Source organism: Schistocerca piceifrons, chromosome 3 (genome assembly GCF_021461385.2).
Source record: "Schistocerca piceifrons isolate TAMUIC-IGC-003096 chromosome 3, iqSchPice1.1, whole genome shotgun sequence".
Taxonomy (NCBI): Eukaryota; Metazoa; Arthropoda; class Insecta; order Orthoptera; family Acrididae; genus Schistocerca; species Schistocerca piceifrons.
Window position 1 is genome coordinate 274,488,113 of NC_060140.1, and position 26,754 is coordinate 274,514,866.

The 26,754-nt window shown below is 45.3% G+C and overlaps 1 pseudogene; it reads right to left on the bottom strand.

The window, feature by feature from the left end:
* Positions 1–3,386: 3,386 nt before the first annotated feature.
* LOC124790227 lies at positions 3,387–3,504 on the bottom strand (annotated as a pseudogene).
* Between the last annotated feature and the right edge of the window lie 23,250 nt (positions 3,505–26,754).

Below are 26,754 nucleotides of genomic sequence, written 5' to 3' on the forward strand. Positions count from 1 at the left end.
AACGATAATAATGAATTACACAGTCGTATACAGTTACACGAACAATGTAACAACGAAGAGTCTCCTGCTGTTACATAGACCAAAATGTTCTCGGACTTCCGGCCACGTCAAGCGGTTATAATGTCACGAGCTTTCGATCAAGCGCTACTTCACCATTGTCAAGTGTAACGGCTATCGATGGGCTGTTAGTACGCCCTTGCATACTCTAGCTGCCGGCTGTGAAGTCACTGATGTTCACAGTATCCCCAGATATCGACATACACTGATTCCGCGTTAGATGCGCCCGCATCTACCTCGCGATCGTCGTATCCCACATTGTACTGAGCTGCAGGTAGCCGTCTCTATTAAGGTAATTGGTGAGATTTACTGCGATGATGAGCAAAGAAAGACCATTCACTGCATCTCTTCGATGACCTCGTCCACCGCAAACAAAACGGATATCTTGGCCACATCGTCCACGCCTTCATCCGTCGTCACCCGACCCAGAAGTGCAAGTTCGTTATCAGACGTCGATAACCTGCCCCAAGAGCTCAGCCACTTACACAAGATCTTCAGGAACAACGGCTACGACGTTCACCAATTAAATGAGGAGATCTCGAGCAAGAATTACAGTAAGACCACCGACCAAGAGCAGGAAAAGAAACATCCTTTTTTGCCTTTCTGTGCTCTCGTGTCGGGAAGATAAGCCGCTGCTGAAAAGAGACAAAACGAAATCGATCTTCAGGCCCCCGATAAAAATTCAACAATTAATGAGACAAGTTGAAGATGCGGCAGGTCTCAGAACACCTGGTGTCTACAACATACCTTATGAGTACGGCCAATCTTACGTTGAACAAACAGTGCGCACGGCAGTACAGCGAAGAAAGGAACATGGGAGATTTTATCGCCTATTCCACCCAGAAAAATCTACTTTGCTGAGTACTCTCTAGGAAACGGTAACAGACTAAAAGACGGAACCTCTGCTGTGGCTCACACTAATGGCTTCGGGAATGAATAATCAAAAAAGCTACCGAAATAAAAATCCCCGATAATATCCTTAACAGAGACGGCAGGCTGCAGTTCAGCGCGACGTGGGATTTACTGACAGCGAGAATGAGGTGGGCGTATCAAACAGAGAGCCATATATGGCGAGACGGTGAGCACCAGTGACGTCACAGCCGGCAGTTACAGTACGTGAGGGCAAACTAGCAGCCCATCAGCAGTCATTCCACTTGACCATGGCCAAGGCATTTTAACCACTTGACGCAGCTAGGAGTCCGAGAACATTTTATTCAATTCCGTAAACCATTTTTCAGCGGGTAATATTTGACAAATGAGTCCACAACGTTTGTTAAATTAATTGATAATAAATTCTTTTGCACAGTACGTTTTTCTAGTGTAGATATTTAAGATTTTACTGATGTATTACTATTTATTTATTATGAAATTTCTTAATTATTTTACAATTCGATGAATACCTACATATATTCAGCAATTATTAATTACAGTTGTTCATTTTAACTCTGCTTTAGATTAATTAACATACTTTTATGTGACGAAAAGAGGCTTCACATGCTGTAAAATAATGAAGCACCTGTCACGTCCATGTTGTTATTATCAATTGTACATTATGCATGAACTGAATTTTAAGTCAGGACCATACAAAATACTTAAATTATTAAGTAAAATTGTTAATTGTCTATACAAAATCGTAAACTGTTGGAACAGCTCTGAAATGAGAAGCTATAGGCTCAACATTTGCCGGTGTATCGGATTCTGCACTAAGCGTCTCGGTCCAAAGAAGAACTAAAAATCTAAGAAAATTACATTACACTTGTGCTGAAGTGAAATGTGGACGATAAACTATTCAGGAAAGCTTCTGAAATGTCATTGCTGAGTGGAATGTTTCACTGAGTGGGTTCAGCCGCCTGTCGAAATGAGTGTTTTATCTCCGCACACATTGGCCCCTTTCGCAGTGAATATGTAAAAGTTGTATCGTATGTGTATTTGTAGAGCGTAGGTGAGTGTGTTGGACTGTTATAGTGTGGCGTTATGTTCATGTTGTATGAAGATGTTGAGAGAGTGGAGGAGGCGAAATCTGGTGTCGGCACATAGTCCACTCCGCTCCAGTAGTACCAAGGGGGCCGCCATGTTTAATGTCCACACTCGACGGACAAATCAACATCAACAGTGAAACACGTCCTCACCTCACGAGACATTGCAGAGAGATTTGGAATTTAATAGAGGACATTAGAGCAAAGACTGGTAATCAGGAACTTTACCACCTCCTCTCCTCCCTTTGCCAGCCAAATACTGGCAGTGAAAATTTCATCCACCAGAGATCGAACCGGCGTACCTCGGAGTCGAGTGCCACTGCACAGTGGTGCGTCAGCGACTTTATCTGCGGGGAAGGAGTTTTGAGATGTATTAGAGAAGAATGCTGAAGATTAGATTTCTAGATCGTCTTACTGATGAGAAAGTAATGAGTAGGAAATGGTGAGGAAAGAAATTAATGACAGAAGTCAAGTACTCATCCACAGACGTCAAGGAATCGTCAATTTCGTAAAGGAAAAGAGTGTTCCCTCAGAATCGCCCACCGACTACATTACGTTACCTCTGTTGTACTTTTGTTCATCTTTTAAGTTCTTTTCAAACCTCTACCCATTTTGTTCAACTGATCTTCCACAACCATTGTCATCTCCGACAGAATCACAATATAATCGGCGAATGTCAAAATTGTTGTTTCTTATCCGCGAACTTTAACCCATTTCCAAATTTTACCTTGGTTTTCTTTATTGCTTGTTAAAAGTATAGATGAAGGTGTAACAGAAGTAAATGGGGAACGTAAATGGGAAAATATGTAAGAAAAACGTTGTAGTTGTTGCAAAATCCTACTAGGTAACCTGTATTGGAAGAAAACTGTTCCAGCAATATGCACTCACCATCATGTACGTCGCGGAGAGAACATGCGAATAAGATAAGAGACATTAGCGTGGGTACAGAGCCATGTAGACTATCATTTATCCCTCTTTCAATACGCGAATCGAACAGGAAAGAAAGTCGATTACGCTCGTAAGAAGTATGGTCCTCCATGCACTGTTCTGTGGCTTGTGAAGTACATGTACAGGTACATAAGATATTAAAATTAATAATTAATACATTCGTATACCAACTTTTAGCTTTTCTCACTTGTTCTGCCTGTTTTTGCACTCCGTATTCAGACCACAAGTCGCCCATAGGGACCATCCGACCGCCGTGTCATCCTCAGTGGAGAATGCGGATAGGAGGGGAGTGTGGTCAGCACACCGCTCTCCCGGTCGTTGTGATGGTTTCTTTGACCGGAGCCGCTACTATTCGGTCGAGTAGCTCCTCAACTGGCATCACTAGCCTGAGTACACCCCGAAAAATGGCAACAGCGCATGGCAGCCTTGATGGTCACCCATCGTAGTTCCGGCTACGCCCGACAGCGCTTAACTTCGGTGATCTCACGGAAACCGGTGTATCCACTGCGGAAAGGCCGTTGCCACGCTTGTTTCTGGGCGATTCTTAACTATCTACATCTACATCTACGGATATAGTCCGCAAGCCACCTTACTGTGTGTAGCGGATGGTGCCCCATACGAGTACTAGTTCCCTTTCCTGTTCCATTCGCAGATAGAGCGAGGGGAAACGACTGTCTACATGCCCCGTATGACCCCTGTTTTCTCGTGTTTTATCTTCGTGGTCGTTACACTAAACGTATGTTGGCGGCAGTAGGATCTTTCTGCAATCAGCTTGAAATGCTGATTTTCTTAAGTTTTTTTAATATCATTCGTCGAAGAGAATTTCGCCTTTCCTCCAGGCATTCCCATCTGAGTTCCCAAAGCATCTTAGTAACTCTTGCGTGTTGTTCTAACCCACCGGTATCAAACCTAGCTGCCCGCCTCTTCGTTGCTTGGATGTCCTCCTGTAATCCGACCCATTGCGGATCCCAAACACTCGAGCAGTACTCAAGAATCGGCCGCACTAGCGTCCTATATGCGATCTGCTTGACAAATGAACCACATTTTCCTAAAATTCTCCCAATAAACCGAACTCGATCACTCGCCTTCCCTAAAACAATCCTCACAGCTCGTTCCATTTCATATATAGCTTTGCAACGTTATGTCCAGATATTTAAAAGACGTCACTGTGTCTAACAGGACTCTACTAACGCTGTATTCGAGCAATACAGGTTTGTTTTTCCTTCTCTTCCACATTAACTTACAGTTTTCTACATTCGGATTCAGGTGCCATTCATCAAACCAACAAGAAATTTTGTCTAATTCGTTTTGTATCATCATCCTGCTGTCGCCCACGTTCGAGACCTTCCCGTACGCCACAGCATCACCAGGAAACAATAGCAGATTGCTGCCCACCCTGTCCGCCAGATCATTTAAGCACATAAGCGTGATACAGGCAACCCATCCGGATAGTCAAGCACGTCAAAGTGCCCCTTCCGAGATTCGGGATGGAGTACCGGGTCCTTATCTAATCCGTCCGGCGGATCAAGGTGCAGAACCGCCGTGCCGACCAGAGACTTTGAGATGGTTTCCCACATCTGACTAGGCGAATTTCGGGCTGGTAGCTACGGTCCGCCTCCGTTCAACAGTGCGCAAACGTTTAGGAAACGACTCTACACTTTCATGTAGGATAACACTAGACGCAGACTGTTGGGTTACGCCAACTCCGTTGCGGGAGGGAAACGGATGGCGTCAGGAAGGGCACTCAGCCACCCTCTACCACTAACATTGCCAAATCCCGTGAAGATACAGAATAAGGGGCAGGAAAAAGAAGCAGCAGCATGATATAGGCATTCTTCGTGAGTGTGAGATCCCATCCACAAGGATGAACAGTGATTCATCTTGCGGGACCCGGAGCTATAACCGGATCTTTGTATCGAAGTCGCTAGGGTTTAGCACTCAGGATAGGAAAATGCGAGTAATATTTTGCCGTTGCAGGAACTAGCTGCAGTTTCAGGGCGATGTATTCTTTGTATTCAAATCTGCTTGTTCTGTACGTTTTCGGCAAAGAGAGTGGCCCTCTCTTTTAGGAGGCTGCCGTACTTTCAAGAAACAAGACGCGGTCTGACGTGCAGTCGTCGCTCGAGCAATGCATTCAGCCTCGTTGACGAGGTCGCTCCCAAGGCCTCTGTGCAAAAGACTTTCATTTGGAACGGCAGTATTGCGTATCTTAAACTGTACGATTTGTAGAGATTTTCCCCCTCGTTGAAATAATGAAGTTGTCTGGCCTGTGTACATTTATAATACAATGGACGGTTGTGGTGACTTTCACTCCACTCCCACATCTTCCGCAATCACCTGCAGTATGTGACGAGGCGTCAAGATTGCACAGCACCCGTTAGTGCGACCTTCACTTCGCTGCTCCTCGATATCCTCTCGATATAACGGGATCCGTGAAGCCGGACAACTTTTCTGTTATGCAGCTGCCGATGAACGAGGTATGCGCGCCGTCGTGTGAGTGTTATGAACACCTGTTGGCGCCCAAGGTAATAGGCGCTTGTTAATCTCACAACAGTTAGACGAGCGGGAAATGACTCAATCAGATGCTGGTAGGTTTCTATGGTTATGTTGTCTGCAGTGCTTACCACAGCTGTCGACGAGTACGCACTGTTCTAGAGTCGCTGAGCAAGGTAGTCTCGGATATGTTCACGTGGTACCACAAATTCGGGACCGAGAGAAGTGTTCTGAACCCTGGAAGTCGTTGATACAGTGATTTACGCATTCTTTTAATTGTATGTCGACGAGTATCATTATGCCACAGAGCGAGCTGGCGCACTGGTTACCACAATGGATTGGTTCAAATGGTTCAAATGGGTCTGAGCACTATGGGACTCAACTGCTGTGGTCATCAGTCCCCTAGAACTTAGAACTACTTAAACCTAACTAACCTAAGGACATCACACACATCCATGCCCGAAGCAGGATTCGAACCTGCGACCGTAGCAGTCACACGGTTCCGGACTGCGCGCCTAGAACCGCGAGACCACCGCGGCCGGCACACAATGGATTCGCATTTGGGAGGACTAAGGTTTAAATCCACTTCTGACCACTCATACTCGTATTTAGGTTTTCAGTGACTTCCCTAAATCACTCCAGCCAGTGCCCTGATGGCTCGTTTTCTTCCCCATCTTTAAAAAATTCCGAGCTTGTGCTCCGCCTCTAATGAACTCGATGTTGACGAGTTCTATGGCGTCGCCGGAGGTCCCTCTCCCGGCTACGGCCAGAGTCCATGCACTCTCGGCAAAGGGCTGCGAGCGCAACAAATTACTCGACTGCTGCTCCGCATCTTTAGTTGGAAACATTCTCTGCTGGACGTGGATTTATTGACAGGAAATTCTACACTCTTAAAACCAGTTTAAATAAGGCTCGCCAGCCTCGCTTTTATCCCAGAGACAATATTAAAGTGGTTGGTATTCCTGATAGTATGAGGGGACTGGCCCGCCCGGTTAGTCGATCGGTCTAACACACGACTTTCTGGAGCGGGAAGGAGCGCCTGGTCCCCGGCACGAATCCGCCCGGTCGACTTGTGTCGAGGTCCGGTGAGCCGACCAGTCTGTGGATGGTTTTTAGGCGATTTCCCATTTGCCTCGGCGAATGCGGGCTGATTCCCCTTATTCCGCCTCAGCTGCACTATGTCGGCGATTGCTGCGCAAACAAGTTCTCCACGTACGCGTACACCACCATCATTCTACCACACAAACATAGGGGTTACACTCGTATGGCGTGAGTCGTTCCCTGGGGGGGGGGGGGGGGGGGTCTACCGGGGGCTGAACCGCGCAATAACCCTGGGTTCGATTTGGGGCGGCGGAGGGGTGAAGTGGACTGCGGTAGTCGTCGTGGGGTTGTGGACCACTGCGGCTGCGGCGCTGACGGAGCCTCTCCGTCGTTTATAGGTCCCTGGTTAACATACAACATGAGGGGACTTCCAGAAATAAGTTGGCCATGATTACGACAGGCGAGTAGCTTCTACTGAATGCTTCACACTGCACTTTAAGTGACACACGTACATGACGTTATTTTCCGTAAACAACTATCGAAACTTTCTGCCAGCTGTTCAGTTCCTCGACCCTAGAAATCCGTTCCTTGGTCACGGGGCCCTTTGACAGCCTCTGTGTGAGGGTCTTCATCGTCGGAAGATCACTCTCCCCCCTCCCCCCCCTCCCCCCCCCCACCCCGTCCCCGTCCCTTCCTCTCCAGCCCCTTTCAGAGGTTCTTTCTGCTTTCCGGAAACATGGAAATCACATGGTGCAAGTTTTGGACTTCCTGATTAGCATCATCTATGTCTGTGCGCTCTTGATCAAATTGTTGACACCATTTTACTACGGCTGGACACGATATTTGGACCATGTATCGCCTGAATTTTACCGTGGATATGTGAGTATCTTAGACGTTTTGCCCACAAGAATCGTACTGTCCCGAGTACTTCAACTATGGATTAAGTTTCACTCGTTCACTGTTCTCCTACAGCAACAGGTCTCTACACGAACCTCATAACGACTCTGGCAATTCGCCGCTCTTGTTTTGGTAAGGTTTTAAAATGGGACAATATATGTAACTTACTTTTAAACACTCCATGCACTCATAAATGCCCTGTAGCAATCCAGTGCCTTTCTAAGTACACTTTGATTTCACCACTGCATTGGAAAACAAACGTCTCAAACACTCGCTACATGTCTTCGAATTATATCTAATAATGTCTGCCGATAATATCCACAAAAAAGTACTACAGTTCGAAGTGAATACTCGCTGCCCGGGGTCCAATCAGACTGCGAAGTTTCGTTGGTGCCGCTCCGATTTTTATAACTCAGTTACACTCACGTCGTCCGCTAAGTCCTTTGATAAGTACCGCCGCTCTGGCCACAAATGGGCTAATCGGATCCGATGGACTGCCTGTCAGACATCAGCCAATGGTATCAGGTGAGTGCGGTATGGAATGGCGGCGGAGAGAGAGAGGGGGGGAGGGGGGGGTGTTCAGCACACTGCAATCCCGGCTATTGGCGAGTTAACAGACGTGGTGTTGCCACCACTCGGCTACGCAGCTCCTCAAGCCTTGGGACCACGAGCCGTTCCAGTGTCCCACCAAGGAAAAATCCCTACCGGTAGCAGGAATCGAATCCAGTTCCTCCTCATGGCAGCCAGCCGCGCTGCCCACTAAGCCACGGAGGAAGTCACCAGTTGTTTTTCACAGCCGGTATTGATATTCCATGAAATGCACGTTCCGCACCTCTGCTGTATATGATGGCTGGCGCTATTTCAATAATCAATAAACGGAGTACCGGTCTCCAAGTCCCGTTTAAACTGAAACCTCCTTCCCGATTTATTAAGTTTTTCCCACATGTTTATTTTCTTAGGCCCGTTCAGTATGCTGCCCAGAAACACGTACCACGACACTTAGCGTATTTCATTCCATGTTTAAACTGTCGGCAGTACTCGGAGACAGGCGATCATCATGCTTGTTTTAGTCGGACCTGTCTCTGATGTTCTTTGCACATGTCAACTGTTCTAAGAACGTGCGCCACGTAAGACGAGAGACAACGGCTTTTCCTTTATGTGGGAAATCTTCAACTTTTCATGGATTAATGAAGGTACTCCATCATTCGTAGTTTTTACCAAGTAGACATGACAACAGACATGGAGTGAATTCAGAGATGCGCTGGTAGGACCGTAACGGACCGGTATAGTCCGTACGAAAGTGTAACAGATATGCTCGGGGGACTTCACGGCGATGCTTTGGAAGAAAGTTGACGTTGTTCTTGTAAAACGATATAGCGTATATTTAGAAAACTAGTATTAGAGGAAGAGTGTGTGTCAGTTCTGCTGTTACCCTCATATACAGGGTAGACCATTTTAATCCTGGGGAGTAACTCGGGATGGAGTTGAGATACAGCAAATTATTTAGATGAAAGTTGTAGGTGACAAAGACGATCACGCACTGTTAATTGCCATGATCTTGAACGTGATTTTCAAGGTGATTTGAAGATTAAACTGATTTTTTACACTGAAGAGCCAAAGAAGCTGGCACGCCTGCCTAATATTGCGTAGAGCCCCCGCGAGCACGCAGAAGTGCCGCAACAGTCTTGTCGTGGACTCGAGTAATGTCTGAAGTAGTGCCAGAGGGAACTGACACCATGAATCCTGCAGGGCTGTCCATAAATCCGTAGGAGTGCGAGGGGGTGAAGATCTCTACTTGCAAGGCATCCCAGATATGTTCAATAATGTTCAGGTCTGGGGAGATTGGTGGCCAGCAGGAGTGATTAAACGCAGGAGAGTGTTCCTGGAGCCACTCTGTAGCAATTCTTGACGTGTGGGGTGTCGCATTGTCCTGCTGGAATTGCCGAAGTCCGTCGGAAGGAGCAATGGACATGAATGGATACGGGTGATCAGAAAGGATGCTTACTTGCGTGCCACTTCTCAGAGTGGTGTCTAGACGTATCAGAGGTCCCATATCACTCAAACTGCACGCGCTCCACACCATTACAGAGCCTCCACCAGCTTGAACAGTCCCTTGCTGACATGCAGGGTCCATGGATTCTTGAGGTTTTCTCTATACCTGTATACGTCCGTCCGCTCGATATAATTTAAAACGAGACTCGACCGATCAGGCAACATGTTTCCAGTCATCAATAGCCCAATTTCAGTGATGATGGGCCAGGCAAGGAGTAAAGCTTCGTATCGTGCAGTCATCAAGGGTACACGAGTGGGCTTGCGGCTCCGAAATCCCATATCGATGATGTTTCGTTGAATGGTTCGCACGCTGACTCTTGATGGCCCAGCACTGAAACATGCAGCAATTTGTGGAAGGGTTGCACTTCTGTCACACTGAACTATCCTCTTCAGCCGTCGTTAGTCTCGTTGTTGCAGGATCTTTTATCGGTCGTAGTGATGTCGGACATTTGATGTTTTATCGGATTCCTGGTATACAATCGTGAAATGTTCGTACGGCAAAATCCCCACTTCATCGCTACCTCGGAGATGCTTTCTCATATCGCTCGTGCGCCGACTATAACACCACGTTCAAACACACTTAAATCTTCATAAGCTGTCGTTGTAGCAGCAGTAACCGATCTAACAACTGCGCCAGACTCTTGTTGTCTTATATAGGCGTTACCGACAGCAACGGAGTATTCTGCCTGTTTACGTATCTCTGTATTTGAATACTCATGCCTATACCACTTTCTTTGATGCTTCAGTTTAAAATGGAAACACTAGTATTTGTTTCAAGATTTGAAAATATCGGCAAATTTTACGTACAAAATGATACATTATTCAAGCTCATGGCTAGTTAGATCATGGTCAAATAAGCAATTATGTTTCTAGTTCTAGTAGGAATTAAGTTCGAATAGAGGAGAAATACAGTGAAATATAATGTTAGAGGCTAATTAGAGGGGGCATCCCGAGGAATGAAAAGCGAGGGGACTTATTCAGCGAATCATAAATCAATTATCTACATTTTATTTATGTTTATTCTGTCTTGCAAATGCCATAACAACAGTTTTACGCTTTGATGTATTTATTTTTGCCAATAAACACATGAATTAAAACTTAAAGATCATATATATGTTTGCTCTTTCCAAATTAGACTTCAGAAACAAAACTCAAACTTCTAATGACCTTTGATAATTACCTTTAAAATTATGGTTACTGGTGGCGATGTGTGGCCCCTTACGCACCTTCCAATCTGCGTCTATCATTGTACTTTGCTGCATCCCTCCTCTATTCCCAGTTAATGTTTACTAGAACTAAAAATATATTTGCTTATTTTGCCTTGATAGAACGTTGCCTTGACCATGAACAATGTATCATTCTATACGTAAAATTTGCCGCTCTTTTTTAATCTTAAGTCAAACATTAGAGTCCCCATTAAAAAAAATCATTTTAACCCCTAGATCACATTGAAAAATCACTTTAATGGTTACGGCCATTAGTAGCAATGCGTGACACTGTTTGCCACCTACAACTTTTATCTAAGACATTTTACTGCATGTCATCTCTTTCCTGATTTATTCTTCATCATGGATTAAAATGGTCCACCCTGTATGTGACATGAGAATTTGGAAGTACACAGAGGAATGTAGACAATAGTTTTCTCCCTGGGTCAGTAGGTGAATGGAATGTAAACAGAATATCGCTAATACCCTTCACCACGTCTTACACAGCTACTTGCTGAGTGGATATGTAGATGAGAATTTAGATATTGTCGAGAAATTCAAGTCCAATTGCAAACTTTTTGATTTTGATGGTGATCTGTAATAAAGGAGGAGGAGAAGCATTCTCACTTCCATAAGCTAGACGATTTTCAAGGTCCGAGGAAAACAGCATAACGTCTCGTGGTCACCAGAGCTCTGGAGACCATTGACATAGAGTGCTAGTAATTATGAGATCCCATAATGTACCTGCAACAGAAATCTTGGCTGTAGTGGTTCTAACTGCGTGTTGTGTGTGTTTAGCCGGCCGGAGTGGCCGAGCGGTTCTAGGCGCTATAATCCGGAACCGCGCGACCGCTACGGTCGCAGGTTCCAATCCTGCCTCGGGCATGGGTGTGTGTGATGTCCTTAGGTTAGTTAGGTTTAAGTAGTTCTAAGTTCTAGGGGACAGATGACCACAGCAGTAAAGTCCCATAGTGCTCAGAGCCATTTGAACATTTTTTAGTGTGTTTATCACGCACCGGTAATAGTGGAGTCACTGGTGGAATCATTGGCAGATTATGTAGTTAGTACGCCGTTTCCGTTAGATAAGAGCTGAATGTCAACCATATCATCATTTCATGGTTGTGGAGGAGATTAGAGAAAGGAAAAAACATTCAGCGGCAGGACACACGAGGACTACCGAGGACTACGACCCATCGCGAGGATCATTATCTTGCTATAAGTGCCTAAAAATGTCCAACTGGCTCCTACTGACCTCACGACCGCCTCTGGGCATACTTCATTATGTGTTTGCTCTTCTTTCTCGGTGATTCACCAAACAAATTCCAACATCACAACGACACCGTCTGTTTCAGTTATTAGTGTATCTCCCACAGTGAATGTACATAGAAACAATAGAATACTGTCCTGTTTGTGAATGCATCGTTATTAAGTCTGAAGAGTGATTCTGATTCTCAGCGTCCTTTCATCCAGCCACTGGTACATATTTTAGCGCTGCCAACGCTGTGGTTCAAATGGTTCAAATGGCTCTGAGCACTATGGGACTTAACTTCTGTGGTCATCAGTCCCCTAGAACTTAGAACTACTTAAACCTAACTAACCTAAGGACATCACACACATCCATGCCCGAGGCAGGATTCGAACCTGCGACCGTAGCAGTCCCGCGGTTCCAGACTGCGCGCCTAGAACCACTAGACCACCGCGGCCGGCGCCAACGCTGTGGAAATGGGCTGACGTACCTGCATCAGTGTTCTTGTCCCATACGACAAAATGCTGGCTGCACATCCGCTCGATATGCTTCCTCGGGGTACTGTGATAACCGTGATCTATTATGCATTACTTCCTGTTTTAGGCTTCAAAGATCACAATGCCCGCCCCCCATAGTGCTGGCCTAGCCTTACGAGTAACTGCAGCGTGAGCACGTGTATAGTGTGGCCGGCTCGTTAACCGGACTGAAATCCATTTGAACATATAGAAGCCGGTCTGAGCTGAAGGGCTGCAGCCGTAACACAGCCACCGTACACTGCAAACCTCCGTGAAGTGCATAGCAAAGGGTATTTCCCAGTCTACCATGTGTTGGGATTTCTTTCGAATAAGGAGATTAAATGCCTCTGTCCAAGCTGTAATTAGTTTAATCTAGTCTTTGCGGTCCGTAAGGGAGCGATATGTAGGGGACTATAGCATATTCCTAAATTCCTAATTTAGAGTTTTCTCCTGGGGCTTTGCAAGCAGGCTTTCACGGGAATACATCCAGCTTGGTAGTGTAACTGTAACGTGCTACATTTACATCTACATTTATTCTCCGCAAGCCACCCAACGGTGTGTGGCGGAGGGCACTGTACGTGCCACTGTCATTACCTCCCTTTCCTGTTCCAGTCGCGTATGGTTCGCGGGAAGAACGACTGTCTGAAAGCCTCCGTGCGCGCTCGAATCTCTCTAATTTTACATTCGTGATCTCCTCGGGAGGTATAAGTAGGGGGAAGCAATATATTCGATACCTCATCCAGAAACGCACCCTCTCGAAACCTGGCGAGCAAGCTACACCGCGATGCAGAGCGCCTCTCTTGCAGAGTCTGCCAATTGAGTTTGTTAAACATCTCCGTAACGCTATCACGGTTACCAAATAACCCTGTGACGAAACGCGCCGCTCTTCTTTGGATCTTCTCTATCTCCTCCGTCAACGCGATCCGGTACGGATCCCACACTGATGAGCAATACTCAAGTATAGGTCGAACGAGTATTTTGTAAGCCACCTCCTTTGTTGATGGACTACATTTTCTAACGACTCTCCCAATGAATCTCAACCTGGTACCCGCCTTACCAACAATTAATTTTATATGATCATTCCACTTCAAATCGTTCCGCATGCATACTCCCAGATATTTTACAGAAATAACTGCTACCAGTGTTTGCTCAGCTATCACATAATCATACAATAAAGGATCCTTCTTTCTATGTATTCGTAATACATTACATTTGTCTATGTTAAGGGTCAGTTGCCACTCCCTGCACCAAGAGCCTATCCGCTGCAGATCTTCCTGCATTTCGCTACAATTTTCTAATGCTGCAACTTCTCTGTATACTACAGCATCATCCGCGAAAAGCCGCATGGGACTTCCAACACTATCTACTAGGTCATTTATATATATTGTGAAAAGCAGTGGTGCTTGTCTGGTAACCGAGAATATCGGGACTGAACCCCAGTCGGACCACGAAAATTTTCAGTCTGCCTTTAATTTAACCATCGCCTTTCAACATTGTGAGGACTCACAAAGGACGACACGTGATTCAGATCCGATTTTAACTGTAAGTCCCCTTTCCCCGCTTGCAGAATTGGAGTAGATTAGAAACACACAAGTCTCCGAAGTGGTGTCCAATTGAAAAGATTTGCACCCACCCACTAAGCCACACGAAATTATTACATATACGGGATTATTAGCGTCTTTCTTCTGGCGCCGAGGCAGACAAACTTGTGATCAATCGTGACGCTCTCCTAAGTACAGAGGGGTTCAGAAAAATGAAGACACTCTTTAATAGTCAATATTAGTGGAACAAAATGACATATCGTTACAATTTTTGCACGGGGGGGAAAGTGACTCCCATTAGCAGCCAAACAGCGTCAATGCCACTGTATTGTTGACCGAACTACAGTTGTCAATTTTGCCGATGTGATAGCCGCACAGTACAGCTCGATGGTTCCTCATAGCTCGTTGAGTGTAGCTGGCTTCTACTGATAAACTTCAATGTCCCCCACAGGTCTAAGTCAAGAGCTGTAAGGTCTGGAGACCGTGGTGGGTACTCAACAGATCCTCTTCGACCTTTCCATCGTACAGGTAGATTTTCATCCAAGCAGGCTCTGACATCTCTGCGCTAGTGAGGTGAAGCGCCATCTTGTTGAACGTAAGATCTTTCATTTCCACACACCTCTCGAGTAGCAGGTAAAATAGATGTTTACAGAATAGAAAAGCAACTGGAATCACTCAATAGAGGAAAGTCCACTGGACCTGACGGGATACCAATTCGATTCTACACAGAGTACGCGAAAGAACTTGCCCCCCTTCTAACAGCCGTGTACCGCAAGTCTCTAGAGGAACGGAGGGTTCCAAATGATTGGAAAAGAGCACAAATAGTCCCAGTCTTCAAGAAGGGTCGTCGAGCAGATGCGCAAAACTATAGACCTATATCTCTGACGTCGATCTGTTGCAGAATTTTAGAACATGTTTTTTGCTCGAGTATCATGTCGTTTTTGGAAACCCAGAATCTACTGTGTAGGAATCAACATGGATTCCGGAAACAGCGATCGTGTGAGACCCAACTCGCTTTATTTGTTCATGAGACCCAGAAAATATTAGATACAGGCTCCCAGGTAGATGCTATTTTTCTTGACTTCCGGAAGGCGTTCAATACAGTTCCACACTGTCGTCTGATAAACAAAGTAAGAGCCTACGGAATATCAGACCAGCTGTGTGGCTGGATTGAAGAGTTTTTAGCAAACAGAACACAGCATGTTGTTATCAATGGAGAGACGTCTACAGACGTTAAAGTAACCTCTGGCGTGCCACAGGGGAGTGTTATGGGACCATTGCTTTTCACAATATATATAAATGACCTAGTAGATAGTGTCGGAAGTTCCATGCGGCTTTTCGCGGATGATGCTGTAGTATACAGAGAAGTTGCAGCATTAGAAAATTGTAGCGAAATGCAGGAAGATCTGCAGCGGATAGGCACTTGGTGCAGGGAGTGGCAACTGTCCCTTAACATAGACAAATGTAATGTATTGCGAATACATAGAAAGAAGGATCCTTTATTGTATGATTATATGATAGCGGAACAAACACTGGTAGCAGTTACTTCTGTAAAATATCTGGGAGTATGCGTGCGGAACGATTTGAAGTGGAATGATCATATAAAATTAATTGTTGGTAAGGCGGGTACCAGGTTGAGATTCATTGGGAGAGTGCTTAGAAAATGTAGTCCATCAACAAAGGAGGTGGCTTACAAAACACTCGTTCGACCTATACTTGAGTATTGCTCATCAGTGTGGGATCCGTACCAGATAGGTCTGACGGAGGAGATAGAGAAGATCCAAAGAAGAGCGGCGCGTTTCGTCACAGGGTTATTTGGTAACCGTGATAGCGTTACGGAGATGTTTAATAAACTCAAGTGGCAGACTCTGCAAGAGAGGCGCTCTGCATCGCGGTGTAGCTTGCTCGCCAGGTTTCGAGAGGGTGCGTTTCTGGATGAGGTATCGAATATATTGCTTCCCCTTACTTATACCTCTCGAGGAGATCACGAATGTAAAATTAGAGAGATTAGAGCACGCACGGAGGCTTTCAGACAGTCGTTCTTCCCGCGAACCATACGCGACTGGAACAGGAAAAGGAGGTAATGACAGTGGCACGTAAAGTGCCCTCCGCCACACACCGTTGGGTGGCTTGCGGAGTATAAATGTAGATGTAGATGTAGATGTGAAGGTACACCTCACCAGTTACAGTATCTTCAAAGAAGAAAAGGCCAATCAAACCGCGCGATGACAGACCACAGCACAAGTCAACACCCGGAAGATGTTTGTCCACGTGAAGGTGAGGATTTTCAGGAGTCCAGTACACGCAGTACCGTTCAGTTTCAATTGCGCCTCGTGAGACGAAATCATCCCTGAAAGCCGTTCATCCTCGCGAAGCATGCCCTTCAAACCACTCGCAATACTCCATCCTTCGAACCAGGTCGCCCTCGTTCACAGCGTGCAGCGATCTTGGAATGTACACTTTCCACTTTGCAACCTTTAGAATTCGTCATACGCTTGATCGGCTTACTCCGCTTTCACGTGCACCTTGCTTCACAGATTTCTGAGGTGACCCAGTAAAACGTTACAACACAGCAGCGCTGGAAGCTGGACTTTTTGACGTTTTGGTCGGCCAGACCTTTCCTTACGCAAATCCTGAACAGTATCGTCGGCTTCAAATTTACACCGAATACGATAAATTGTTGTATGTGTTGGTGGTTGAGTTTTGTACACATTATCCCATTGCCATTGTACCCCCGTCATGTTTTCGTACTTCCAGTACCACTTCAACACGGTCTTGCGTTGCTCATACGACGATCTTCATTCATTCATTACTGCACTGTCATCTGCTGGGAAATGCGCGTCAAGATCTGTTGACAAAACGATGGAGTACGCTACCGCGCAAAATTGCAACGATTTTGCTCCAAAGGTATCAAGTATCAAAAAGTGTCTACATATTTCTGGACCCCTTCGTATACATTCAATATCCCCTGTAAGTTCTGGGTCCCACTCAGTTCAACAATAATCTGGGATCAGTCGTGGAATATTCTGTAACCAATCTAAACTTTGCACAAGTTTTGAATCTACACAAGATCTGACTGGACATTCGTCCAGCTTTTTCCACGTAGAACAACATTATAGAAAACTGCGTCATCAACAAAAAATCTGATGTTTCTATAGATCATTGTTGACCTCCAGAATGCTCTTTTCAGAAATTGGAAGGGATGGAGGAGGGGGACACTAAAATCCGATCTTAGCGGCGAGATTCTCAGGGTGGGGAGGCGTGTGCATCGTGTACTGCCACGCAAAAGGCTTGCCATCAGCAAGCTACCACCATCTGTATTCCTCTTCACAACCCGTAAGCACTTGCTCGTACAACGGTGTGTACCCCTGTGAGGTAGGCTTCAGGCAGAGCACGTTGAGCCGGAGCAAAAGAACTTACTCGGTGACAGCTCCGTCCAAGAGCTCAACTCTAATGGAAGGCAAGATTTGAAAACTAATTACGTGGATCTTAAGTGGCTGTACAGATGTGAGAGGCTGACTATTTCCATACACCGTCGGTGTTCATACGTATGTGTATGGAAATGAAGTCCCATGCTTGTTGACAGAGCGTAGGGGAACGATGCGGGAGACCCTCACCGCCGTACTAGGCAAGGTGCTAAAGGAGGTGGTTTGCCGTTCCCTTTTTCCGACCGTAATGGGGATGAGTGATGATGATGACACCCAGTCATCTCGGGACAGGTGAAAATCCCTGACCCCGCTGGGAATCGAACCCGGGACCCTGTGCTCGGGAAGCAAGAACGTAACCGCGAGACCACGAGCAGCGGACATGTTTGTGTATGGAAAGATAAAACCTTACAGCTAATATAAAAGCGTAGAGAAATTGCTTCTTGCATACTGACTTACTTCTAAAAAATTCCACACAGTTCTATTAGCTTCTAAAGGTTTCCAGGAGGTTCTGAAGTGTTCCGTTCATTGTATTCGCTAAACATTGGTTTCAGTGTAATCGAGACCGTTATGAATCAACCTAGCGTTTGCAAACACTATGAATACGACACTGATATTGATTATGTTCGTCAGTTTTTCTCCGTCCTTATCTCTGACCTTTATTTCGTCAATTTTTCTCAACCCTCACCTCCACCCCTTATTTCCTTCCTCATCGTTAGGGAAGTTACCAACGACTTACGCCCTCAGTTTTATTTTTATGTAGCGGCTCATGCATGTCTAAGTTTTATTCGAAGTGCTCAAGGAATTAACCTTCGTTTTACATGTTACTTCTTCATCCTGCCATTCCTAATTCTAGGTGTATTGTAAACCAATGAGTCACAACATTATGACCACTGTCCACCGTAAGATTGAATGACGCGTGGTGGAGTTTCGGGCACGTGACGTAGTAAGGAAAGTATCGAGGCCCACGAGAAAGACAGGCCATGGCGTGTACATCAAAGCAACTGGTACTGCAGACCTTACGAGTGCAAGCAGCAGCCTCAGGCGGGCAGCCAGTAACTATTTCAGACGAATTTAATAATTCCTGACTACGTGTTCAAATGCATGCAAGTCTTCGATAGCACACGACAAAATTGAGATCTTTAGTGGATACCTTTTCAATTACGAACTGATTTCTCGTGGGCCCTGCACGGAGCAGAGCGTTCGCGAAATGTGGCGGACAAACCGACCAGTGTGACGTCACAAGTTGGTTGCAGGGCCCATATATCTCGTTGGCCCCGGCAACTATGTAATAGCATCAGAGACGAATAGGGAGTAATTCTAGCGACGATGCGGACATACACTGACGTCAGCGAGATGACAAATGGCTGAGTGTTTTGTCGCCGCTCGTCGGTAAGTGCGTCTTATAAACGGCGAATCTGGTCGGCTTATAAAACTACCGTCCGCTACTGCTATACCATAACCTAAAAGTTGGAGGCAGATCGTAAAATGAAACTATTTTTATTAAAGCATTTGCAGTACAAAGAAGCAGAACAGTATTACCCCCTGAAAGGAATTTAGTTGTGTTGACTGTGATATACCTGACGGAGGTGGCTTATCGGAAGTGAAAGTCAGAATTACGTAAATATTTAAACAGTAACAAACAATAATTTACCTATGCACAGTGTCCAAATGATAACAAAAACGGTCGCCAGCCTAATTAGGCATAAGAATGAGTAACATTCTTGTTCAAGAAGCTGAAAATAAGTAACTTCAATGGGCAAACACAGCCTATACTTTGCCACACGAGAGTGCAATGAACTCTGTCACTAGGAGATTTTACCGTTAAGGAAAGTGAAAGTGTAAACAGTTATGGAAGAACAAGGTTCAAATGGTTCAAATGGCTCTGAGCAGTATGGGACTTAACATCTGTGGTCACCAGTCCCCTAGAACTTAGAACTACTTAAACCTAACTAACCTAAGGACATCACACACATCCATGCCCGAGGCAGGATTCGAACCTGCGACCGTAGCGGTCACGCGGTTCCAGACGGAAGCGCCTAGAACCGCACGGCCACACCGGCCGGCTGAAGAACAAGGCTATTAGCGTAAGTACAACAGATAATGACATCCACTTTTTGCTTTCAAGGCTTGGTCAAACTGAGTGGTTTCAATAATATTACTATTACAGTGCACTTTAGAATCATAAATTGGACATAGGTTCAATATTAATTTTTCAAACATATTCCTATCTGACATGAAATATGGATATGGTTCACAGCAAAATTAATTATTATGCGAACATTAGGTCTCTCACTACTAAACACCTTTCTACTTAGAATGAAAATTAAATGGAGTTCACTAACAAATTACTTCTCACTGTCTTTTTCAATCAAGAAATTACTGTTTTCGTAGATAGTGGTCTTCCTATTAATCGTTATCTAGCATGAGCACAATAGACAAACTGTGGATCCTGTTAGACCATTAATATGCACTTTTAATACACAAGGGGAACCCAATATTGCACAGAATTTGACTTGAATAGCAATAGTAATTGAAACTTTCTATAATTAAGTAACTTCGTGCATTTGTACTGCAGCAGAGGACACATGGCAACCCCTAGTGGCTTGCACCTCTGTTGCATTTTATTTTAATTTTGGCTATCTGACGCTGTCAGGTATGACGGCAGCTTTCGTATTTTTTGGTACGTTATGCTGTAACATATAGTTCTAATTTTGTCCGAAGAAGGTGTCCCTTGTGACACCGAAACCTAGGTTACAAATTAATTGTGTTCCCGAATGAGGGCTGTGTTTTTCAAAATATTGTGACTAAGAACCCTAAGTAAAGGTCAGCAATTTACATAACAGCAAACAATCAATTAAAATAAAACAGAACATTTGCATATATTGGTAGTTCTACACAAAATTATTTAAATAAAATTATTTAATTTTAAAGATAACCAAAGAGATTATATGACAAAGACAAAACATATAATTTGCTCATATTGTACATGTTACAGAGATTACACTTCCTACACTCTAAAAGACATCAAAGTTTTTAACAGAGAAAAGAATAAACACTCTCATGGTATTTATTCGATCCAACAAATTTTACAGAAACGTAACGTTATAACATTAAACAAAACAAAAGGCAAAATAAATCAGTACAGCATTAGAGCTATGGTGTTACAGGCTGTTGCCTTACTACTGTCTGAGCGTTTATGGAAAATGACTGCAAAGCAGTGACACAACAAGTGGAGGACAAAGTGTTGGACTTCCACGCCCCATCACAGAGCGTAAATGTCGCAGGCTTTCGCACCTGTAATATAGGACAGACAGCGATATGGTTCAAAAATGGTTCAAATGGCTCTGAGCACTATGGGACTCAACTGCTGAGGTCATTAGTCCCCTAGAACTTAGAACTAGTTAAACCTAACTAACCTAAGGACATCACAAACATCCAGGCCCGAGGCAGGATTCGAATCTGCGACCGTAGCGGTCTTGCGGTTCCAGACTGCAGCGCCTTTAACCGCACGGACACTTCGGCCGGCGACAGCGATTTGTGGCTGATCTGACGGCAGAGTATATGCTGGTGCAGACACAAGTGTTCCGGAACACACCAGTCAGCGCACATTGTTGCGCTTCTGAAGCATACGTCCACTACGTGCCATGTTGACGTCGATGATCTTCAAGGCTGGACCGCTGATCAATAGAAGAGAGTATCTGTTCGAATGAATTACGTTTCTATTTACATCAGGCTGATGATCGTGTCCGGCCACGCTGTCATCCAGCCCAACGGTTTCTCGAAACACTCAGCACGCTACGTACACAGGCCAGTGGAGGCAGGGTTGGGGTTGGGTTGTTTTGGGGAAGAGACCAGACAGCGGGGTCATCAGTCTCATCGGATTAGGGAAGGACGGGGAAGGAAGTCGGCCGTGCCCTTTGAAAGGAACCATCCCGGCAGTTGCCTGGAGCGATTTAGGGAAATCACGGAAAACCTAAATCAGGATGGCCGGACGCGGGATTGAACCGTCGTCCTCCCGAATCCAGTGGAGGCAGTATCGGTCTATCAATGACATGGGCTTTCATATACAGTGTGGTGGTACCTGAAGGCAACATGACAGCTATGGATTAAGTGAACGTTATTGTGGACATCCTTCGTCCCTTCATGCTTGATGTCTTGCCTGAGGGCGACGGCATCTTCCAGCATGTTAACTGTCTACGCCACAAGGCCAGAACCGTGCTATGTAGTTTGAGGATAGTAACAGTGAACTCAGGTCGATGTCTTGGCCACCAAGTTCGCCTGGTCTGAACCCTATGGAAACCTTCGGGGATGCCCAAAATCTGTACCTGCAAAACCAAAGGCCAGAAATTTACAGGAATTGCGTGTCCTGTTCGTAGATATCCCATGCCACCTACTACGAGAAATATATCAACCCTTGTCGTTTCCTTACCACCCAGAATCGCTTCTCTATTGTGTTTCAAAGATGGACTATCACATTACTAAGCAGGTGGTCTTAATGGTTTAGCTCATCACCTTACGCGTCCCACTACTGCGTTTTCTTAAAGTAGTAAGACTTTTTGGTATTAAGTTTGTTTGAAAAAGGTCCACGAGTTTCACAGCCATGTTTATTGTTATATGTAACACCTTTTCTCACACCTAACGGTCAAAACGTTGTTAACAGACAGTATTCTTTTAATATCTTATACAGAGTGATACAGTAGTACATACAGCTAATTCACTAGTCATATCATAATGTTAATCGTAAAAGAATTTCAGGTTAGATGTTAAAGAGGGCCTGGATGCCCTAATCTCGCCAGTTAAATTAACTGCACAAATAAACAAATGATTTACGCACTTGAAATCTTGCACTCATAACGACGTCACTCGACTGTTTGCACCAAGGTGACAAAACTGATGGGACACCCCCTAATATCGTGTCGGATCTCCTTTTGCCCGGCGCAGCGGAGCGACGGGACGTGGCATGGACTCATCAAGTTGTTCCGAAGTCTCCTGCGGAAATATTGAGCTGTGCCAGCTCTATAACCATCGATAATTGCGAAAGTGTAGCCGGTGCAGGATTTTGTGAACAAACTGACCTCTCGATTATGTCTCATAAACGTTCGATGGGCGATCTGAATGGCCAAACTATTCTCTCGAACTGTCGACAATGTTCTTCAAACCAATCGCGAACAGCTGTGGCCGGGTGACTCGGCGCGTTGTCATCCACAAAAATTGCAACATTGTTTGGAAACAAGAAGTCGATGAATGGATACAAACGATCTCCAAGTAGATGATGATGATGATGTCTGGTTTTGTTGGGCGCTCAGTCGCGCGGTCACCAGCGCCCGTAAAAAGTGCCAGTTTTTCACACAGTCCAATTTCTTTACTCAGTCAAATGGTTCAAATGGCTCTGAGCACTATGGGACTTAACATCTATGGTCATCAGTCCCCTAGAACTTAGAACTACTTAAACCTAACTAACCTAAGGACGTCACACAACACCCAGTCATCACGAGGCAGAGAAAATCCCTGACCCCGCCGGGAATCGAACCCGGGAACCCGGGCGTGGGAAGCGAGAACGCTACCGCACGACCACGAGATGCGGGCTTTACTCAGTCCAATTTAGCTATTGTCACGAATGATGATGATGATGATGAAATGATGAGGACAGCACAAACACCCACTCCTCGAGTAGAGAAAATCCCCAACAGGGCCGGGAATCGAACCCGTGACCCCGGGGCCCAGAGGCGGCAACGCTAGCCCCTAGACCGCGAGCTGCGCACAATCTCCAAGTAGTCGAACCTACAGAGGAACCAGCCAGTTCCATGTAACACAGTCCACACCACCACCACCGGCTTGCACAGTGCCCTGTTGACAACCGCAGTCCATGGCTTCGTGGGGTCCGCGCCACACTCGAACCCTACTATCAGCTCTTACTAAGTGAAATCGGGACTCATCTGACCAGACCACGGTTTTCCACTTGCCTACGGACCGACAGATACGCCGATGAACCCAGGAGAGGCGCTGCAAGCGATGTCGTGCTGTAAGCAAAAGCACTCGTATCTACTGTGTAAGTGGGCTGCTTGTGTGTTGGCAGCGCTGTGTAGCGCTTTGCATTGGATCTCTGACTGCGCTTTCTTTGTAAGAGACTCTGTGGCTGGTTGGACTTGTTGGAAGTTAATCGCCAGTATTGTTGGGCAGTTTGAAGTTAGTCTTTAGCAGTGATGGAAGTACTGTAGGGCAGTTGGATGTTAAATGTGAGAAGTTAGCATTGATGGTGGGTAGAGGTCTGAAGTGTTAGCGTAGGCTAACGATCTGGAAGTATCCGACTTGAAGATTGAAAATTATTCATGATTATGTATCTTTGTACTGGATATTGTGGCTCAGTTTTGACATGATAAGAAAAAGTAAAGAGGAGGTGGGCTCAGTACGTTCAGTTTTACCCAGCTGTTTCAGTATCAGATGACGTAGAAGTTTCATCTTCTCAGTCAGTCTGCAATTTAAGTACAGACACACTCATTTAAAGCCGGCCGCGGTGGTCTAGCGGTTCTAGGCGCTCAGTCAGGAACCGCGCGACTGCTACGGTCGCAGGTTCGAATCCTGCCTCGGGCATGGATGAGTGTGATGTCCTTAGGTTAGTTAGGTTTAAGTAGTTCTAAGTTATAGGGGACTTATGACCACAGATGTTGAGTCCCATAGTGCTCAGAGCCATTTGAACCATTTGAACTCATTTAAATAAAGCAGTTTCAACTGCAATAGCCCGTTAACGGCAAACTTTCCCCACACTGTCCTAACTGATACGCTCGTCGTACATCCCACGTTGATTTCTACTTTATTTCACCTAGTATTGCTTGTCTGTTAGCACTGACAACTGTCCGCAGACGCCACTGCTCTCGGTCGTTAAGTGAAGGCCGTCGGCTACTGCGTTGTCCATGGTGAGAGGTAATGCCTGAAATTTGATTTTCTCGGCACACTCGGAACTGTGTATCTCGAAATACTGAATTCCGTAACGTATTTCCGAAATGGGATGTCCCATGCTGTAAGTAGGCTGTTTAGATTTTTATATTGGTAACGCCACGTAGCGCTCTATATGAAAATCACTGACTGTGCTGTGTGAAGGCTGTGGCTGGTTGGAATTTTTGGAACATTCGCTATTGTAGTGTTGGGCAGTTGGCTGCTAACTGCACGTAGCGTTGTGCAGTTGGAGGTGAGCCGCCAGCAGTGGTGGATGTGGGGAGAGATATGGCGGAATTTTGAGAGCGGATGATCTGGACGTGTGTCCATCAGAGACAGTAAATTTGTAAGACTGGATGTCATGAACTGATATATATATTATGACTTTTGAACACTATTAAGGTAAATACATTGTTTGTTCTTTATCAGAATCTTTCATTTGCTAACTATGCCTATCAGTAGTTAGTGACTTCAGTAGTTAGAATCTATTATTTAGCTGGCAGTAGTGACGCTCGCTGCATTGCAGTAGTTCGAGTAAAGAAGATTTTTGTGAGGTAAGTGATTCATGAAAGGTATACATTATTGTTAGTCAGGGCCATTCTTTTGTAGGGATTTTTGAAAGTCAGACTGCGTTGCACTAAAAATACTGTGTGTCAGTTTATTGATGATCAGAATAAGTAAAGAGAAAAATGTCTGAGTATGTTCAGTTTTGCTCAGCTGTTTGAAAATCAAATAACGTAAGGGGTTTATCAGCACAATAATTCACTAATTTTTCTAAGGGGACGTTTCAATGGCTCTCGCTGCAACACTCCAACAACCATTTCGCTTTCAAAGTATGGTAATTCCCGTCGTGAGGCAGTAATCAAGTCGGAAACCTTTTCACGTTTTAATATTTCTTAAATTTAAAGGACCTCTCTCACACCGGCCTGATTTATCTTCACTGATCAGTATAGTAAAAACATGCGTATATTAAGGGAATTTTCATTGACAAAGCAGGCTTATCACATTCACACCGTTCAATACTGTTCTGTCCTGATTAAATTAAGCTTAACTTAAATTCCATAAGGCAGTGAAGCAATTTCGAAGTCTCGGTGCGACGAAAATTGTGAGTCGATCTCCTGGAAACATTTGTAATAATTATTAACTTTCGGTGATCACATGGGGAAGACCGGAGATCTGCTGGTAAGACCGTGTTAGCCTATTTATTTGAAGTAACTGGATATCTTGAGCATTCAAAACGGCAGGTTCGTCCAGTGTAAATCAGACGTTCCCCACTGATCCCGTGCAACACAGCGTAGTAAGCAGACACTGTCAATAATAATAATCCGTTAAATAATACGCGAACACACTTACTTTAGTTTAATTCATGTATTAAACTCCTTCCCATACAGAATCTCATCAAGATGGCGAGTCGCTCAACAATACATACATATATACCTCCTTCTTTTACGACTAATCGGCAAGAAGTTCCTATTCTTTTCATAAGAAAAAACATAGATAGCAGAGAAGCTATTCCATGGAGGAAATGGACGCTCTAAGGAATAATTGGGCTTGAAACTACTTTGCATTGATAATCGGTAAGATAAGAAGAGTTATTTCGAGATATGTACTGAGTTACATAATTTATAAAAATTTCTGAAAATATCGTGGAGAGACCGCTGCAAGAGACATTACAACGTGTATCACCCGAGTGCAAATGACAACTCCGCCAGTGCATTGCCCTTTTATACCTCGTGTACGCGATATTAGCACCACCTGCATGTGAACTTTCGGTATCTCGCAACTTCTGTCTCAGTTCAGACAAGCCAGTCTTCACTGTGGATGCAGGCGTCTGGCACTGCCTGACTGCAGTTTGGATTCCAGACAGCGAGCAGCACGGGCGAGTAACGCCGCGCCGCACCACGCCAGGGCGCGTTGTCACGCGCCGCCGGCTCACGTGTCACGTGTGGGCCTCGCTGCGAGCAAGGCCGCAGCGCACTGCGTTCTGGCAGGCGCCACGTGTGTCAGCGCGCAAGCACGTGGGGCGTGTCTCGCTAGCTGGGGACCCGTATCTGCGACACACTCACCTGAGAGATCGCCTTTCTTCTACGCAGTACCAACTCGGAGGACTCGTATTTGAGAGGATTGTTGTTCAAATTGCCATCCTGCAATCCGGATTAAGTGTCTACATCTACATCCATACTCCGCAAGCCACCTGACGGTGTGAGGCGGAGGGTACCTTGAGTACCTCTATCGGTTCTCCCTTCTATTCCGGTCTCGCATTGTTCGTGGAAAGAAAGATTGTCGGTATGCCTCTGTGTGGGCTCTAATCTCTCTGATTTTATCTTCATGGTCTCTTCGCGAGGTATACGTAGGAGGAAACAATATACTGCTTGACTCCTCGGTGAAGGTACGTTCTCGAAACTTCAACAAAAGCCCGTAC